The sequence below is a fragment of the Balaenoptera musculus genome, chromosome 8, assembly GCF_009873245.2.
Source record: "Balaenoptera musculus isolate JJ_BM4_2016_0621 chromosome 8, mBalMus1.pri.v3, whole genome shotgun sequence".
In the NCBI taxonomy this organism is placed as follows: domain Eukaryota; kingdom Metazoa; phylum Chordata; class Mammalia; order Artiodactyla; family Balaenopteridae; genus Balaenoptera; species Balaenoptera musculus.
Window position 1 is genome coordinate 58,899,673 of NC_045792.1, and position 19,207 is coordinate 58,918,879.

Below are 19,207 nucleotides of genomic sequence, written 5' to 3' on the forward strand. Positions count from 1 at the left end.
TAACTACCTATGTCACCACGTCCCAGCTGAGCGCCGTAGGCGCTGCCGCGATGCCTACCGGGAGCTGTAGTCCGTCAGGGGCTGGGTTCCAAGGCCGCGGGCGGTGCAGGGATTTGTAGTTGCCTTCGCCCTCAAGCCGAGGGCCGGGGTCCGGAAGTTGTGGCACCCTTTCTCCCTTTCCAGTGGCCCTCACACTTCCTTTTCCCGGGTCCTCCAGCGTGCTCTTGCGTGCGACGCCAGCCGACAGGGGCCAATTGAAGGGCGGCGCGAGGGGGCGGGGCCATAGTTTAAACTAATTGTGTGCTTACGGCGCTGGCGCGAGCCCGCGACCAGCGCGATCCGGGGAAAGCCAGAGTAGGAGCGGGAGAGCGGGGCCAGGTAACCGGCACGGTCCAGCTGCTGGCGTTTGGTTTGGGCGCCCGCAGAGATGCCCGGGCCCAAAAGAGATGCTGGAGAGGCGGGTGTGAGCGGAAGGGCTCCTTCGTAACCGAGGCTGACTGGGGAGAGTCTATCTAGGGTAAGGTTTGTGAGGAGAGGGCCTTGTCCGAGGGGGAGGTGCCGGGCGTGCTTTGGGGGGAGGGTCTGTTTGGGGGCGTGTCCATGGAATCGTGTCTGAGGGCGACGCGAGTGCCGGTAATGCGGGTTCCTGAAAGGCTAGTCGCCGAGGGTTCCTGTAGTGGGAAGGCTTCGCCTATTATTGTTAACAATAGTGGTAGTAGTAATAACAAACATTTTCTGAGCCCCAACGACGTTTCAGACACTGTGCCACACCCTTTATATGGATCGTCTTTTTAATATTCTTAACAGCATTATTATACTTTATTACAGGTGGGCCATCTGAGGTTTATGTTCAGCTTGGCCAGGGTTGCATAGATAGTGCGTGGTTGGCTGTACCGGGGTTTTTGTGGGGTTGGGCTTAAGTGGGGGGGAGGGGCTGTGTTGGCGGTACGGGTTGTCTTGGACTAACGAGTCAATTTATTTTGAGCCTCACTTTTCACTTATGATGTAAACAACGAATTTACCTGCCTCACCTACTTTCCTGGGGTTATGAGGGTGAAATCAGGTAAGCTGTTTCTTGGAAGCATCTTGGAGAGTAAACATTTTTGACTATAAGTGATGTGACTGTGTGAAGGTTGTTGATGGGAGAGAGCCCAGCTGGGTTGATGCTGCCTCTTCTGGGAGCCCTCTTTTGCTTACCCCTGAGATAGCGCCTTTCATCTGGTATTTGTGTTTGTCTCCCCTACTAGATAGAGACGGTGTCTTTTGTACCTCCATTCTCATGCCTATGCAGGGTGTGAAATGTATCATGGTCATTAACGTATGCTTTGAAATGAATGAGCTTACTTGGGCTGAAAAGGGATAGGAGCCTGGCTTTTCCATCTGTATTTAGTGGCCTTTGAACCTATTACTATGTACTCTTGCCTGGAAGGGCACTGCCTTAGAAAAATGTGATAATACTTACTTTAATGCATGCTTCCGTTTCTCTGGGGTCTGTTGCCTGGTTATGTTGCCTGGTCATGTGTTTCTAAAGTTCTGGATAGTCAAGTGTGGTGAGCAGAAACCTTTGATGGGAAGGGAATTGGAGCTCTATATTGTGGAGCTCTTTACTGCTGTAAATATATGGGAACCTAGAGGGAATGTTCACATCAAGTAAGGCAGCTTTCAGCCAGCAGGGATGAATGTATGTGTTCCTCCCTCTCTATTCCTGTGTGGTATTTTCTCCTTCAGAGGAAGAGGCACATACTTCTTAGTAAAAGCTGCCAAAGTATTCTCTTCTTGGCCCAAGTTCAAGCAAATGATGACTAATTGTAAAGCCTGAATCCTAATCCAAAGCCCAAAACTATACTCCCCCAAACTAGAAGATCTTAACCAAAAGCTCATATAAGGAACATTTTTATTTAGAATGTTCATTTTTTAATTTATGGAATATGGGAGCGGGAGGAATGCCTTGAACTAAGACTTGAGTTCTAGAACTGTTCGGATAGGGGAAAGCCCTGCCACAGATGGATAAACAGAGCTGATCAGGGAATGTTTTGACAGCTGTGTCTAATTGATAAAACCCTATGGTCAGGTATGTCGGGGGTCATTTATTTCAGCCTCTTACCCAGTTTACATTAAACATATCGAAACGTATTGTCCAGACTCAAAATGAGCATTTCAAAGAATGAGACCACTCCCAAAGGTAGTCCATCTTAACGTTAGAACAATTCTAGTAAATAATAATTGTTTTGTGCTGTCACTGATTATTTCATTTTACCCATATACATTTACTGTTTGTTTTTTCATTATTCTTTCTTGCATTTTGTCCCTTCTTTTTGTGTCAAATAGATGAATACATCCTTCAGTTTTTTTGTTTTTTTTTTTTTTTTTTTGGCCATGCCAGCGGCATACGGGATCTTAGTTCCTTGACCAGGGATCGAACCTGTGCTCCCTGCAGTGGCAATGTGGAGTCCTAACCACTGGACCACTGAGGAATTCCCCCTTCAGATGTTTTCTTAGTGAGGGTCTGTTAGTGGTAAATACTCTGTTGGAAAATATCATTATTTCCTTGTCAGTCTTGATTGATAGTTTAGCTGCGTACTAGGCTTCCAATTATTTTTTTTCCCAGCACTTTGAAAATGTCATTTTACAGAAATTCTGGCTTTTTTTGTTACTCTTGAGAACTATGCTCACAATTGAACTATTATTTCATTGTATGTAACCTGCCTTTTTCTCTGGTTGTTTTTAAGATCCTTTTTTTTGTCATTTGTGTTCTGCAGTTTCATTACATGGTGTGGATTTAATTTTATCCTACTGGGGGCTTATAGTGATGCCTCAATCTGAGATTTCATACCTTTCAATTTTGTAAAAATTCCCCTCTTTATTTAAAAAAAATGTTTTTCCGGGTTTCCCTGGTGGTACAGTGGTTAAGAATCCGCCTGCCAGTGCAGGGGATGCGAGTTCAAGCCCTGGTCCAGGAAGATCCCCCATGCTGCAGAGCAACTAAGCCCATGCGCCACAACTACTGAGCCTGCGTTCTAGAACCCGCGAGCCAAAACTACTGAAGCCCACGTGCCTAGAGCCTCGTGCTCCGCAACAAGAGAAGCCACCTCAATGAGAAGCCCCCACTTGCTGCAACTAGAGAAAGCCCGCGCGCAGCGACAAAGACCCAACGCAGCCAAAAATAAATAAAATAAATTTTTAAAAAAACCCCAAAAATGTTTTTCCATCTGTCACTATACAAAAATATTACATTATTAACTATATTCCTCACACTGTACAGTTCACACCCGTGACTCACTTATTTTGTAACTGGAAGTTTGTACCTCTTAATCTCCCTCACCTATTTTTCATCCCCCCAGTCTGCTTCCCTAGCAACCACCTGTTCTCTGTATCTGTGACTCTTTCTGTTTTGTTATGTTTTTTCATTTGTTTTTTAGATTTCACATATAATTGAAATTGTACTGTATTTGTCTCTCTCTGTCTGACTTATTTCACTTACCTAGTACCCTCTAGGTCCATCCATGTTGTCGCAAATGGTAAGATTTCATTCTTTTTTTACAGCTGAGTAATAGTCCATTAGATATATGTACCACATCTTCTTTATCCATTCATCCATCCATGGGCATTTAGGTTGCTTTCATATCTTGGCTATTATAAATAATGCTGCAATGAACATAGGGGTGTATATATCTTTTCACCCCGTTTTTGTTTTCTTTGGATAAACACCCAGGAGTGGAATTGCTGGATCATATAGTAGTTCTGTTTTAATTTTTTGAGGAACTTCCATACTGTGTTCCATAGTGGCTGCACCAATTTACATTCTGCCAGCAGTGCATGAGGGTTCCCTTTTCTCCACAGGACTTGTTGTTTGTTGTCTTTTTGATAATAGCCATTCTAACAGGTGTGAGGTGATATGTTATAGTGGTTTTAATTTGCATTTCCCTGATGATTAGTGATGTTGAGCATCTTTTCATGTGCCCATTGGCCATCTGTTTGTCTTCTTTGAAAAAAATGTTCAGGTCCTCTGCCCATTTTTTAATTTGGTTATTTTTTTTTAATGTTGAGTTATATGAGTTCTTTGTATATTTTGGATATTAACCCTTTGTCAGATATATTGTTTGTGAATATCTTCTCCCATACAGTAGGTCTTCTTTTCATTTTTTTGGTGCTAGTTTCCATTGCTATACAAAAGCTCTTTAGTTTGATGTAGTCCCATTTGTTTATTTTTGCTTTTGTTTCCCTTGCCTGAAGAGACATATCCAAAAAAATATTGCTAAGATCGATGTCAAAGAGCACACTGCTTGAGTTTTCTTCTAGGAGGTTTATGGTTTCAAGTCTTACATTTAAGTCTTCATTCATTTGGAATTTATTTTTGTATATGGTGTGAGAAAGGAGAAAGTCCAGTTTGAATCTTTTGCATGTAGCTGTACAGTTTTCCCAATACTATTTATTTATTTATTTTTAAAGATTTATTGATTGATTGATTGATTGCTATGTTGGGTCTTTGTTTCTGTGCCAGGGCTCCCTCCAGTTGCAGCAAGCGGGGGCCACCCTTCATCGCGGTGTGTGGGCCCCTCACTATCGCAGCCCCTCCTGTTGCGGAGCACAGGCTCCAGACACGCAGGCTCAGCAGCTGTGGCTCACGGGCCCAGCTGCTCCGCGGCATGTGGGATCCTCCCAGACCAGGGCTCGAACCCGCGTCCCCTGCACTAGCAGGCAGACTCCCAACCACTGCGCCACCAGGGAAGCCCCCAATACTATTTATTGAAGAGACTTTTACTCATTGTATAGTCTCATCTCCTTTTTTGTAGATTGATTGATCATGTAAGTGTGTGTTCATTTCTGCATTCTCTATTCTGTTGCATTGATCTGTGTGTCTTTTTTTTTTTTAATTTATTTATTTAATTAATTTATTTTTGTCTGCGTTGGGTCTTTGTTGTGGTGCGTAGGCTTCTCATTGCGGAGGCTTCTCTTTGTTTCGGAGCACGAGCTCTAGGCACGCGGGCTTCAGTAGTTGTGGTGTGTGGGCTCAGTAGTTGTGGCACACGGGCTCTAGAGCACAGGCTCAGTAGTTGTGGCGCACGGTTGTGGTGCTCCGTGGCATGTGGGATCTTCCTGGACCAGGGCTCGAACCCATGTCTACTGCATTAGCAGACGGATTCTTACCCACTGCGCCACCAGGGAAACCCTGTGTGTCTGTTTTGGTGTACTGTTTTGGTTACTATAGTTTTGTAGTATAGTTTGAAATCAGGGAGCATGATACCTTCAGTTTTGTTCTTCAGGATTGTTTTGGCTATTCAGGGTCTTTTGTGTTTCCATACAAATTTTAGAATTATTTGTCCTAGTTCTGTGAAAAATTCCCTTGGTATTTTGATAGGGATTGCACCAAATTTGTAGAATGCCTTAGGCTAGAATGGTCATTTTAACAATACAGTAAGTCCTCTACATACGAACCTTCAAGTTGCAAACTTTCAAAGATGCGAACATGCAGTCAAATGTCCCATCATATAAGGTAGTTCACGTGTCTGGCGTACATTGTCACGTGCATGCATCCTCTACAAGTGGTTCTGCTTTTGTGTACTTTTCTGTACAGTACTCTGTACAGTACAGTAGTACAGTATCTTTATTTCAAGCCCAAGATGTCCAGAAGTAAGCATAAAAGCAGCAGTGATGTAGCTGGTGCTACTGTACATTTCAAGGTACTGTACTGTAAGATTAAAATTTTATTTTTGTGTTTGTTTTTTATGTATTATTTGTGTGAAAAGTATTATAAACCTATTATAGTACAGTACTATATAGCCGATTGTGTTAGTTGGCCATCTAGGCTAACTTTGTTGGACTTAGGAACAAATTGGACTTACAAACACACTCTTGGAAGGGAACTTGTTTGTATGTAGGGGACTTAACTGTATTAATTCTTCCAATCCATTAGCATGGTGTATCTTTCCATTTGTTAGTATCATCTTTAATTTCTTTCATCAGCGTCTTGTCTTTTTCTTAGTACAAGTCTTTTACCGCAGTTAGATTTGTTACTAGATATTTTATTCTTTTTGATGCATTTGTAAATAATACTGCTTTCTTAATTTCTCTTTCTGATAATTCTTTGTTAGTGTATAGAAACACAACAGATTTCTGTATATTAATTTTGTATTCTGCAACTTTACTGAATTCATTGATGAGTTCTAATTTTTTTTGGTGGCCCCTTTAGGATTTTCTGTAGTATCATGTCATCTGCAAACAGTGACTGTTTTACTTCTTCCTTCCCAATTTGGATTCTTTTTATTTCTTTTTCTTGCCTGATTGCTGTGGCTAAGACTTCCAATACTATGTTGACTAAAAGTGGTGAGAGTGGGCATCCTGTCTTGTTCCTGATCTTAGAGGAAATGCCTTCAGCTTTTTACTGTTGAGTATGATGTTAGCTGTGGGCTTATCATATGTGGTCTTTATTTTGTTGAGATATGTTCCCTCTAGACCCACCTTTTTTTTTGTCATTTAAAAAAAATTTATTTATTTTTGGCTGCATTGGGTCTTTGTTGCTATGCGTGCACTTTCTAGTTGCGCTGAGCAGGGGCTACTCTTTGTTGCGTTGCACAGGCTTCTCATTTCGGTGGCTTCTCTTGTTGCGGAGCACGGGCTCTAGGCGCGTGAGCTTCAGTAGTTGTGGCACGCAGGCTCAGTAGTTGTGGCTCGCGGGCTCTAGAGCACAGGCTCAGTAGTTGTGGCGCACGGGCTTAGTTGCTCCGTGGCACATGGGATATTCCTGGGCCAAGGATTGAACCTATGTCCCCTGCATTGGCAGGTGGATTCTTAACCACTGTGCCACCAGGGAAGTCCCATCTAGACCCACTTTGACGATAGTTTTTTTTAAATCATAAATGGATGTTGAATTTTGTCAGAAGCGTTTAATGCATTCATTTAGATGATTTTTATTCTTCAGTTTGTTAATGTGGTGTATCACACTGATTGATTTGTGGATGTTGAACCATCTTTGCATCCCTGGGATAAATCCCACTTGATCATGGTGCACGATCCTTTTAATGTGTTGTTGAATTTGGTTTGCTAATATTTTGTTGAGGATTTTCACAATTATAAAGTGATATTGGCCTGTAATTTTCTTTCTTTGTGACATCTTTGTCTGGTTTTGGTGTTGTGGTGATGCTGGCCTTGAAAATGTTTGGAAGCATTCCTTTCTCTGTAATGTTTTTGGAATAGTTTGAGAAGAATAGGTGTTAACTCTTCTTTAAATGTTTGGTAGAATTCACCTGTGAAGTCGTCTGGTCCTGCACTTTTGTTTATTGGCAGTTTTTTTAAATTGCTGATTCAATTTTATTACTGGTAATTGGTCTATTTATATTTTCTATTTCTTCCTGATTCAGTCTTGGGAGATTGTACATTTCTAAGAATTTGTCCATTTCTCTTAGGTTGTCCATTTTATTGGCATATACCTCTTTAAATAGTGCCTGTCCCTGATCTCATATTTAACTTACCTTGAACCTCCTATTGTTAATTCTGTCCTCCACATCTCTTATTCTTTTCTTCATGATTTCTGTCTCTATCTTTCTGTGTTACCTCTAGATAATTTCCTTAAATCTATCTCCTAGCATACTAATTATTCTTAAGCTAGAACTAATTTACTTTTTTTAATATATAAATTTAAATATTTATTTATTTATTTTTGGCTGCATTGCTGCCCGTGGGCTTTCTCTAGTTGCGGCAAGTGGGGGCTACTCTTCGTTGCGTTGCGCAGGCTTCTCGTTGCGGTGGCTTCTCTTGTTTTGGAGCATGGGCTCTAGGCACACGGGCTTCGGTAGTTGTGGCTCACGGGCTCTAGAGTGCAGGCTCAGTAGTTGTGGCACGTGGGTTTAGTTGCTCCGTGGCATGTGGGATCTTCCCAGACCAGGGATCAAACCCATGTCCCCTGCATTGGCAGGCAGATTCTTAACCACTGTGTCACCAGGGAAGCCCCTAATTTACTTTTTGAATTCTTATTTTCATTAGCTAAGTTTTTCATTTCCTCAGGTACTCTTCGGTTTATTTTCAAATCTGCCTCTTTGTTTTTCATGGTATCTTGTTTTTGTCTTGTGTTTTCAATTCATCTATATTAATTTTAAATAAATTTAACTTAATGTGTCTGTTCAGTTTTCTGAAGCTTTTTGGGTATAATCCTGCCGTTTGTTTTAATGACTCTTTGTCATGATGGATTGTTTCCTCAAGTATTTTATAATTTTGGATTGTGAGCTCATATTCAAAGGAGTATCATCTATGATAGCCTTATGTAGCTTGAGTTGAGGTCAGTTCTCTCAAGAACAGCTTTTTTATTTTTATCAGCTTTGCTTAATTGTAATTTATGTATTTATAATATGCTTTATTTAAAGTAAAAAGAGTTTGTACAGATTTATACACTTACAAAAAGCTGCCCCAATCAAGATACAGAGCATTCCCATCACTCCCAAAAGTTTCCTTATGCCTCTTTACAGTTCATCTTTCCCTTTACCTTGGCCCCAGGAACCACTATAGATTAATTTGTATTTTCTAGAATTTTATCTAAGTCAAATTATACAGAGTGTACCTTTGTGTCTGCTTTCTTTCAGGCAGTGTAATGCATTTGAAATTTATCTATTTAGTACATATATCAGTAATTTGTTACTTTCTGTTCCTAAGTAGTATTCTCTTACATGACTATATCATACCATTTTGTTTGTCATTTACTGTTGATGGACATTTGGGTTGTTTCCAGTTTTTGGCTATTGTGATAAAATTGTTGTGAGCATTCATGTACAAATCTTTGAGTGGACATGTATTTTCTTGACTCTTTGGAGTGATATGGCTGGGTCATATGGCAAGTTATCTTTAAATTTTTAAGAAATTACCAGTTTTCCAAAGTGGCTGTACTGTTTTATATTCCCATTGCAGTATCTGAGAGCTCTGGTTTCTTTATATTCTTACCAGCACTTGGTATTGTCAGTCTTTTTAATTTTAGCTGTTCTCATGGAGGTGTAGTGTTATTGTGGTTTTAATTTGCATTTTCCTGATGATGTTGAGCATCTTTTGGCCATTTGTGTGTCTCCTGCAGCAACTTTGTATTTGCTCCTGCTGGGAACTCAAGGCTGTTCCCAACCTGGGAGTAAAATGTCTGTAATTTTTCTGTACTTGTAGATTTCCAGGCCACAGACTTAGTATAAATTTTTAACTCCAAATCCACCTCTTGTGTGCACCTATGGTTATTAATTCCTAGAAAGTTTTTTTCCTCCCACTTTACTAGATGAGCAAGGCAACCTCCCTTATTTCCCTGTGGACAGATTTTTTTTTTTTTTTCCTAGTCTGTCTTTTTTACTGAGGATCCCAGCCTTTATACAGAGATCTCAGTTGTTTTTTATGGGCTCAAGATCTCCTGGACTATGAGGAGGTCACGAATTCCTTACATTGCTGGGACAGCTATGCCTCACTAATCCAATTTTCAGCTTCTTTGTTTCTGTTTCCTGGGATTTCTCCTACTTTCTTGTGAGTTCAGTTTATCTAGTGTCAGTTAGGATCCTATCAGGAAAATAGAAACCACACACAGATTTTAATAGAGTGAATTCAGTAAAGGGGTTTAGTTTAAACCTTTGTTGGAGGGCTGAAAGAGCAAAAAGGGAGTCTTAAAGTAACTTTGATATAATAACTGCATTAAGCAGCTGCCTCATCCAGGACTGAAAAACAAAGGGAAGAAGGTAGGGGTTGTCAGAACCTAGAATTCTGGAGGGATCCGATGGAACTGCATGCACCCTGATTCTCTGAGGAGAGGGTGTTGCTGGTTTCTTAGGAGCTCACAGGAGGGCCCTGGAGGAGCCGGGTTTGGTTGAGCCCTGCCCTGCTGGTGCTGGTGCCTCTGAGAGGGAGTTTAGAAAGAAGCAGGGAAGAATCAACTGCTGTTGTCAAGAAACAGCGAGCCACAGGAAGAAGGAAGTCCCTTGCAGCCTCTTCCTGCCTTCCATTTTCCCTTTAGCACCCCCTGTAGACAGAACCTAACTGGGAGCCCGCTGGCAAAGGTGAGATAGTATTGGTGGAGTCCAAGCCCCAGCATCACAGAGCAGACCATAACAGGGTAGGTGTGGAGCTGAGAGAAAATAACTAGCAAGTCTAAAAGGATTTTTATTATATTTTTCTAAGCATTTCCAGGCATATTTAGTAGGAAGATTTTCGGGTTATCTGGTCCATTATAGCAATAGTCAGTAATAGCGATAGATGACTTTCTTTTTTTTCAGCGTATACTGTGAGCCAAGCACTGTTGTAAGCACTTTACATGAACTGCTTCCCAAAGTTGAGGTAAGTACTATTATTACTACTATAAATTAATCTACCCAAAGCCATACAGTTTGTAAGTGGTAGAGTTGGTGTTCTAATCCAAGCATTCTGGGTTCCATAATGCACATTCTTAACTTCTTTATTGTGCTGAAAGTTCTTCCCTACATCAAACCAAAATCTGTCCTCCTTTAACTTCTACTCACTAGTTCTGGTTTTGGCTTCTTGCAAGGGGACACGTAAGTCTTTCTCCTTGTCTACATGACAAGCATGCATATGTTTGAAAAAAGTTTTCATGTTTTCTCTGGCATAACATCTGTACTCCCCTCACATTTGCCACGACATGACTTTCAGACCCTTCACCACGGTGGTTGTCATTCTTTCTCGCATGTGCTCTGACTTTGCTTTTCAGAGGTGGGGCACAGAGTCATCTTCTACTAATATGACCTGAGCTGCGTTGATGTTTTGGGTAGATCTGTCAGATTAATGGTTCACAGGGGAGTGTATGGAGTAACAGCCTGTTCTCCACTTCCCACCATAGGCAGCCTTTTTTTCTCCCCAAAGGCAACCTTTTTAATATGAACTGTTGTACCAGGTCCTTACCATCCCATGTTAGTTTGGTTGATTTCTTTTATTCTAAATGCAGGGCTTTATGTTTAGTCCTGTTAAATTATATATTGGCTATTTTTGGTATCGTTGAACCTGTTAAGATCTTTTTGCTGGATCAAATCTAAAAACATTGTATTTTCTTTTCTTCACGGTTTATAATTCCAAAGTTTAACAAGCAGACTTTACATGTTTTCATTCTGTCCTTGGTAAAAATGCTAAACATGGTAGGTTTGAGAAGAAAGCTGAATGTTACACCTCTGGAGATCTTACTTCAGTTGATGGAGGTTTGGGGGGAATAGTTTTGACTATTCTTTCTGCTAAATTGGGGGAGGAGCTGTCTGGAAAGGGCAGAATCTTGGCTGTCAATGAGGGGAGGAGAGAGTCAAGGCTAAGGATTGGCCTTTGGGCAGTCAGTCACCCTAATAAGGGACCACTTGGCAGAAGTAAAATGATCTGGTGGCTGTAGAAGGGAGAGAGGGCATATTGTACAGCATGCTTCTGGGTTGAGGCCTCTCTTGGCAGCTGTGTCAGCTGTCCTTTCTGTCCTCTTTAAGGGCCAGTTTCTTTGAAGCCAGTGCAGGAAATGCCAGTGATTCAGCCTTGCATATTTCTTCTGCCTTATTGCAGCTCAGGACTGGTTTGTCTGGTGAGGAGTGAAGACTGTGCGTGTATTTCAGGCTTATTTATTTGACCACCTGGGTGCCTTCCGGTGACTGGCCAGAGACACTTGCTTTGCAGGCTGTCAAGTTTTTGGTACCCTGTGGCAAGGTGAATACAGTGTGACCCGAGGTCTTGGTCCTGTGTGTGGGTAGCAACTGCATTCTGCCCTGTAAGGGGGCATTTGTCAAGTGCCTGACTTCTGGATGGTCTCAGTGAGGGATGAGGTAACAATAGCTTTGATTGCCTACTTTTCTGTCTTTCCTATGGCGTGACGATGTGAGTTTGAGGGAAACCTCTTGTTCCCTTAGAGTCTGCCACTGTACCCCTCATGAACTACTGCAAAGTGGACTCTGTCTGGTTGCTGACCCCCAAAGCCCAGTTTCCTTAGGCAGTGAGCAAATCATAATGAGTGCCTATTATACCTCTCACAGAGCTGAGTATTTAACAAGTGTATCTATAATACAGGATTTCCCTACTCCCCAACTGTTCAAACCTACAGATACTTTACAAGAATAATGTAACAAATGCTTGTATATTCTTCACCTAGATTCACTAATTGTTAACGGTTTGCTATTTTTGGTCTCTGTCCTTCATTTTCTGAACCTTTTGACTGTTAGATGTAAACATCATGTTACTTCATCCCTAAATATTTCAACAAGTATTTCCTAAAAAAATAAGAATATCTTCCTATCATAACCACAATAAAATTACACTCAGAAATTCAGTACATCTGGTATACAATACTTGTTCAGATTGCTCTAATTTTCCAGTGATGTCTTTCATAGACTTTTTGTCAGTTGGGATCCATTGAAGGATCATGCATGCGTTAGTTGTCACGACTTTGTCAAGCCTTTATTCTGCTTTAACTTTGAACAGTTTTTAAATCCTTAATCTTGAATGCCTTTTGTCTGTCATAGCATTGACATTCTTTAGAGTTCAAGTTAGTTTTTTGCAGAATGTCTCTTAATTTGGATTTGTATGACTATTTCCTCTTGACTAGATACAGGTTAAACATTTTTGGTAGAACTGGATAGGTTAATACAGTAGTTTGATAGTGAAGCTAGAAAACACATGGAAACAGTATTCAGTTTTGCATGACAGTACATAATTTAGCATTCAGTTATGTTGTCTAATCTGTAAGCCCCATCAGAATTGAGAGAAGAGGGAATTCAGTAGGACCTAGAGGTACTAGGAGAGACTTTAGTAGGAAGATGGGGTTTGGAAGATGGACAGAATTTGAGGCAGTTGGAGTATGGTTAGACAAGCTGCTATTTGGACTTCTCATCCCACTACTAAGGTTATATATCATGAAAAGTGAATTCCCTCTTCAGAGTTTAGAGTTCTGTATCTTTCATGGTGTTTGTACTGCTGGGAAGCCTAATAGTTTAGAGCTCTTGCTTTGGTTTCAGACAGGCCTAGAGACTGTGCTCAGCATTTTGCCAGCTGCCTAACCTTAGGGAAGTTTCCTTACGTGCAAGCTCGAAAGAGTATTGGTAACTCTTTAAAATGTTATTGTGATGCTCAGAGTGAAATATTGCATAAATACTTGAATTAAAACATTTGAATGCCTTTAGGTGGGGGCAACACTTCCTAGTTTTTCCATGTGCCACACTGGAACATTCATTTCTATTACCTGCCTAACCCCTGAAGGGGCTTGAATTTACCACTGCTGGATAACTGAAGGCATGGAAATGAGAAAGGGCTTGGCTCATGCAGAGAGAAATGGGAAGACTCGCTTGATTAGTTCAGAGTGTACAGTGTGGAATAGTGGGAAATAAGGTTGAATAAATGACTTGAGGCTATATAATGGAGGGCTTGGAAAGTTAAGCCAAGGGATTTAGATATGGTGCTTTAGGAAGAAAACCATGGAAGGTTTTTGAGCAGGAGGGACACACTTGGAAATGTGAGTGGTATGGAGCCTCCTGAGGAAGGACCTTTCCTGCTTTAGAGACTGGAGCCCTAGTACGGCAGAGCCTTCCCAGTGCTGACCACGTTGGGGTGTGGTTTGGCTGTCTTGCCACAGGAGGCCAGACTTTCTGCCCCAGTGACTCTGCCACTGACCCACCCCGTTGAACTAGGCTGCGTGGCTTCCCTTCCGGTGGCTGTCTGATCTACAGAATGCTGGGGCTGCCCAGGATGATGTGAGGCTGAGCTGACCAACAGTCGGCAGCGGGATGGGGGAATGAACAGCATTCCTGTCCCTTTTGCCCTTCCTTGGGTGGAGGCTAATTATAAGCCAGATTGCCAGGGATCACTTTGTCCGAACCTGAGAAAGCTGTTCACCAGGAGATAAGTCAAGATGGTTCCTGCCCTTTCTCTGCTTTTTCATAGGTCAGCTTTTTCTCGAACAGGATCTCTACTACTTTCTTTTTCCTTGATCCAGGTTCTTCTAAGTAACCTTCTTTCAATTACTTGAAGTAAACAGGTTACTGCAGGAGGTGGGCAGAGATGTTTAATAAACATGTTCTTCTAGCTGTGGGAGGAGAGTCTAGGGGGTTTCACTGACCCTTGTTGTGAGGTAGATTACCCAGAACTCTTGTGAACCAGGCACTAAACGATGGCTCATACTCATAGGAGCCACTGCAGAGAAGTCCTGGTCTTAAGCTATCATTTCTCAGCAACTGGGTTTCAAAACCATTCTTGTTGTGCTTTAGTGTCCTGAGTTATCTCCCCTTTGAAAGACAGCAGTGAGGAATAGGAAGGGGGAGGTGCATGGATTAGGATGTTTGTGGCTTATGCTGGGAGGCAGGGTGACTAGGTTTCTAGTCCTGATTACTGCTAACCAGCTGTGTGACCAGGGACAAACTGCTTAACCCCAGTGGACTATAGTTTTCTTATATGTAAAAATGAGCAGTTTAGATTATATGATCTAGAAGATTTCTTCCAGAGCCAAAATTTATGATTATATGTGTGACTGTAAATTAGTATAATAGTTTGTCTTTAACACACGTGACATATATTGCCCATACCTTGTCCCCTTCATTGTAATTTTGGGACAATTAGAGTATTTGTAAGTTTGTCCCCCTCAGAGTAATTGTGTTCTCAGCCTTTACGTTTATTCGGGTGATGCTGCCAGTGCTCAAAACATTTTTGACCTCTAAGCCAATCTTTTTTTTTTTTTTTTAATTTTATTTATTTATTTATTTATTTTTGGCTGCGTTGGGTCTTCGTTGCTGCACGCGGGCTTTCTCTAGTTGCGGCGAGCGGGGGCTACTCTTCGTTGCGGTGCACGGGCTTCTCATTGCAGTGGCTTCTCTCATTGTGGAGCATGGGCTCTAGGCACGCGGGCTCAGTAGTTGTGGCTCACGGGCTCTAGAGCACAGGCTCAGTAGTGTGGCACGTGGGCTCAGTATTTATGGCTCGCGGGCTTTAGAGTGCAGGCTCAGTAGTTGTGGCACACAAGCTTAGTTGCTCCGCAGCATGTGGGATCTTCCCGGACCAGGGATCAAACCCGTGTCCCCCTGCATTGGCAGGTGGATTCTCAACCACTGCGCCACCGGGGAAGCCCTAAGCCAATCTTTTGAATATTCTCAGAGGTAGCAAATCTTCACTCTTGCTTGGTAGATTCAGTTTTTGGAAACAGCTAGAAGATATTGTGAGCCAAAGACAAGCAAGGCAGTATCTTTTTTGGTGAAGAATGAGGTGGGACTGTAAAATAATAAGATTTAATTTTTGTGTGTGTCTCACATGGAGTAGACTTTAAAGGCAGTTCCCAAAGGAGTGTTTTGTAAATCTTAGGAGACTATTTTGATTACAGTTTTCACTTGATTCAACAAGATTGGAAATGTTTGTTTAAAAGGGTGTCACTTCCTTTATACTCACTGTGCATATGCCTGCTTCTAGGTCAAAGTGACAAGATAGTGGGTGGAGAAAATTAGCCTTTCTCGTGGTAGTCCTCCCAAATCACAAATGTGCTGAGGGACAAAAAGGGTTGGAACATGTTGCTATGGGACATTGTAGCTGAGGAGCCACTGCAGTCCCGGCTCCAGAAGACTCAACAGCCACAAGTTCCTCAGGCTGCAGCAGCCACTGCTCACCAGCACACCACAGTCCATCAGGATGATTCCCAGGTGGCGTGGCTGAAGCAGATGATTTGGTAGCTCCAGTCTTCTGTAGGAGAAATGATGTATCAGCTTACTTGGTTTGTTGTCTGTTGTTTGTTTATTTGTTTTCGTCAGCAGTTTGAGTTTGAGGAAGGGTGGGGATGGGTGGGGGATGGGTGGGGGGTCAAAGCAGAGGGGCTATCTTGAATGCATTTCAGTTAGGCTGTCTGTAGTATCCTGGACTCTGTTCCTGGAAATGGTGGTCTTGTTGATAACTAGTCAAGAAAATAAGGTGTTAGGCATCCTAATCAAAAGGTTCTGTCACTAAGTCACTTTGTGATTCTCTTTCTCACTGCCATGTTTCCTTCATTTTTCTTCATTGAAAGAGTTAGATACTAAGAGTCCTAGATCTGAAAACAGGTAGGCCAAAGGAAGTTTGAGGTAGGGAACATCTGTTTGTTCTAAGCTGCTTGACTATTAGACTAGGGGGGTAGGAGTGGAATTCCTTTTTAGTCCTTAAATTATAGTGACTATACTCTCTACTGGCAGTCACAGCTGAGTGATCAAACGTGAAGCAGCTATTTAATGAGAAGCAGGCACTGGGAGCTTTCTCCTGAAAAACAATCACAGGACATGCTGGTCTTGAGAGAGGTAGTCATTCCCTGGTAGGACCTATTGTTTGAAGGAGGTGGGGGTGAATTTCATCAAAATGGACAGTGTGGATATTGTGATTTAGAAGGGTTAGAGACTTTGTTCCCTGCTGTTGTTAATTTCAAGCCTCTCTTTAAAGGGATTCTCTTAATGATTGGAGCAGTGTGGGATTCATTTAGAGAAAAAGCCCCATGTAACCACAATAGAAATTAAATGCCTAAGAGCAGAGCCAGTTGCTGGAGAGACCTAATCAGTTGCTTTTCAATACTTAGATCCTACAGTGACAGCAAGGAGAGAATAGGCTGCTTGGTGAGCTCGCTATGTACTAGGCTGGGAGATTTGGGCTCTAAACAGAGGAAGAGGTGATCTGTAGAATCCACACCTCTTAATCTCCCTATTTCTCTTCTTTCCCTCAGTGCCCTTTAGTTTTAATTAGGATTGTGTAAACACAGTCAGCTTGCCAGTCCCCTTAAAGTGGCAGGCCCATGACATTTTCTGCTGGTCACTCTTGCTAGGTATGTGGCTTTAAAGTAGAGGGATTGTCCTCTTTGACAGTTTGGCTTCACTGGCTGCCTCGCTGAAAGAATTCTCTAGATTAGGGCCAGTTGGCTGTCATTCAGTTGGGCAGCATTATTTAGCACCTGCGGTGTGCAAGCATTGTGCTGGAACGGAGCTGATAGGTGAATAAGATGGTTTCTGCTCTTCAGGAGCTTATTAGTCAAGTGAAATGCATATGCAGCTAACGTTGACCCAAGGAGGAATGAAGTAAAGTGTGTAGAGGAACAAGCAATATGGAGCATATAGAGGAAACAACAATTATTCCTGAATTGGGGGGAATGAGGAGAGCTTCTGAAGGGAGAAAGCATTTGAGCTAGGTTGTAAAGGGTGAATTAGAATTCCTTAAGTTCAGAAGAAAGGACATTTTGGGTTTTTTTTTTTTTTTTTTTTTGACCGTGCCACGTGGCTTGTGGGATCCTAGTTTGCCCACCAGGGCTCAAACCTGGGCCCTCGGCAGTGAGAGCGCGGAGTCCCAACCACTGGACCACCAGGGAATTCCCTTTTTTAAAAAAATGTTTTTTACTTTTTTCGTTTTTTAGAAAGGGCATTACAGAGGAGGTCACGGCATGGGCAAAGGCACAGAGCGTGGAAAATGCCTGGCATGTCTGGGAAAAGTGTTCCTGAGATAGAAGATATTTTAGAGGAATGAGCTGGAGATGAGGCTGGAAAAGATGTTTGATGGTTGGATCTTAAAGAACATTTTAAGTGTCATGCTAAGGGATTTGGATTTTATTCTTCATGGAGTTAGCTCTTGAGTGTTTTGGAGTGTTTTTCAAGTGTAAGGTCTTAGATTTCAGGGTTGAGAAGGTGGTGGTCTTGGTTCTTAAAGTATAAAGTTTATCAGCCATCTAATGTTTATGTACTTGATTCCTTAGTTATATTTTCTAAAGCACCTCCAAACACTAGAAGGCAGGAAATAGTCAGCAGTGTCCCTTTAGACTGAGCTTTCCCCACTCCCCAAAGATGAAGATTTTCTTAGGCATATACATCCTACAGTCTTGTTTAGTGGGTTGCTTACTACTGCTAATCCTTTTGAATATACAGTGGAAACCAAAAACATTTTTTTGAACTGATTGAAAATAGTATATATTCACTGTAGGAAATATGAAAAATACAGAAAAGTATAAAGAAAAGTAAAATCATCTATAACCCCACCATCTGGAGAAAATCACTTATTTCCATTTTAGTATTTACTTTCAATGTTTTCTACCTATGCATGTTTCTGTGTGGCATAGTCCAGATCATATATTACCTACAATTTTGTCTTCTGCTTTTTTCCCATTTCCCATTGTTTTCATTATATAAATTCATATATGTTTATAATGTTGCTGAAGCTCTTTACAAATATTCCTTTTTTTTTTTTTTTGGTTGTGCCTCTCGGCTTGTGGCATCTTAGTTCCCTGACTACTGATCGAACCTGGGCCCCCTGCAGTGAAAGCTCAGAGTCCTAATCACTGGACCACCAGGGAATTCGCGATATTTCTTTTTTTTCTTTTTTTTAAATAAATTTATTTATTTTATTTATCTTTGGCTGCATTGGGTCTTTGTTGCTGCGCACGGGCTTTCTCTAGTTGCGGCGAGCGGGGGCTACTCTTCGTTGCAGTGCATGGGCTTCTCATTGTGGCGACTTCTCTTGTTGAGGAGCACAGGCTCTAGGCGCGCAGGCTTCAGTAGTCGTGGCATGCGGGCTCAGTAGTTGTGGTTCGCGGGCTCTAGAGCACAGGCTCAATAGTTGTGGCGCACGGGCTTAGTTGCTCCGCAGCATGTGGGATCTTCCCGGACCAAGGCTCGAACCCGTGTCCCCTGCATTGGCAGGTAGATTCTTAACCACTGCACCACCAGGGAAGCCCTCGCGATATTTCTATTTTAAACAATACTCTAATACTTAGATACAAATTATAAAAGTAATATATATAATAAGTAAGTCCCTTGCACGTCACCCTTTATCCTAATCCTACTCTGCAGAGGTAACAATTACTTATTAATAGTTTTTATTAATTTGTAATTTATTAGTAATTTCTGGTATATCTTTGCATGAGCATTATTATGCATAAGTTTTGATCAGTATTTTTCATTATTTTCTTATGATACATCTCTACAAGTGAATTACTGGGTCAAATGATGTGAAATTAAATTTTTTTTTCCTGATTGTACTTCATGGTACAGTTTAGAAAACATGAAAAATAAGGTTTTTAAGGGAGGAAGTAAGAATGACCCATAATTCCACAACTCACAAATAAACATTATTTGATATATTTCCTTATAAATATAACATGCATATTCACACTCACAATTGTGCAGGTGTGTGTGTATGTATCACATACACAGTTGTATATGTAGTTTAAAAAATAAACGGTCATACCACACTAACACTATATATCGTGCTTTTAAAATTCAATATTTCCCCATGTCATTAAAATTAT

General features: G+C 41.6%; 1 protein-coding gene across 1 annotated transcript in view; it reads left to right on the forward strand.

Moving 5' to 3' along the window:
• Window positions 1-328: 328 nt before the first annotated feature.
• Window positions 329-19,207, forward strand: part of NUMA1 (nuclear mitotic apparatus protein 1) — a 74,139-nt gene continuing 55,260 nt past the window's right edge. Inside the window, exon 1 of the mRNA XM_036859261.1 lies at window positions 329-517. The gene's annotated coding sequence lies outside the window, so the exon portion shown is untranslated. The remainder of the gene's footprint in view (window positions 518-19,207) is intronic.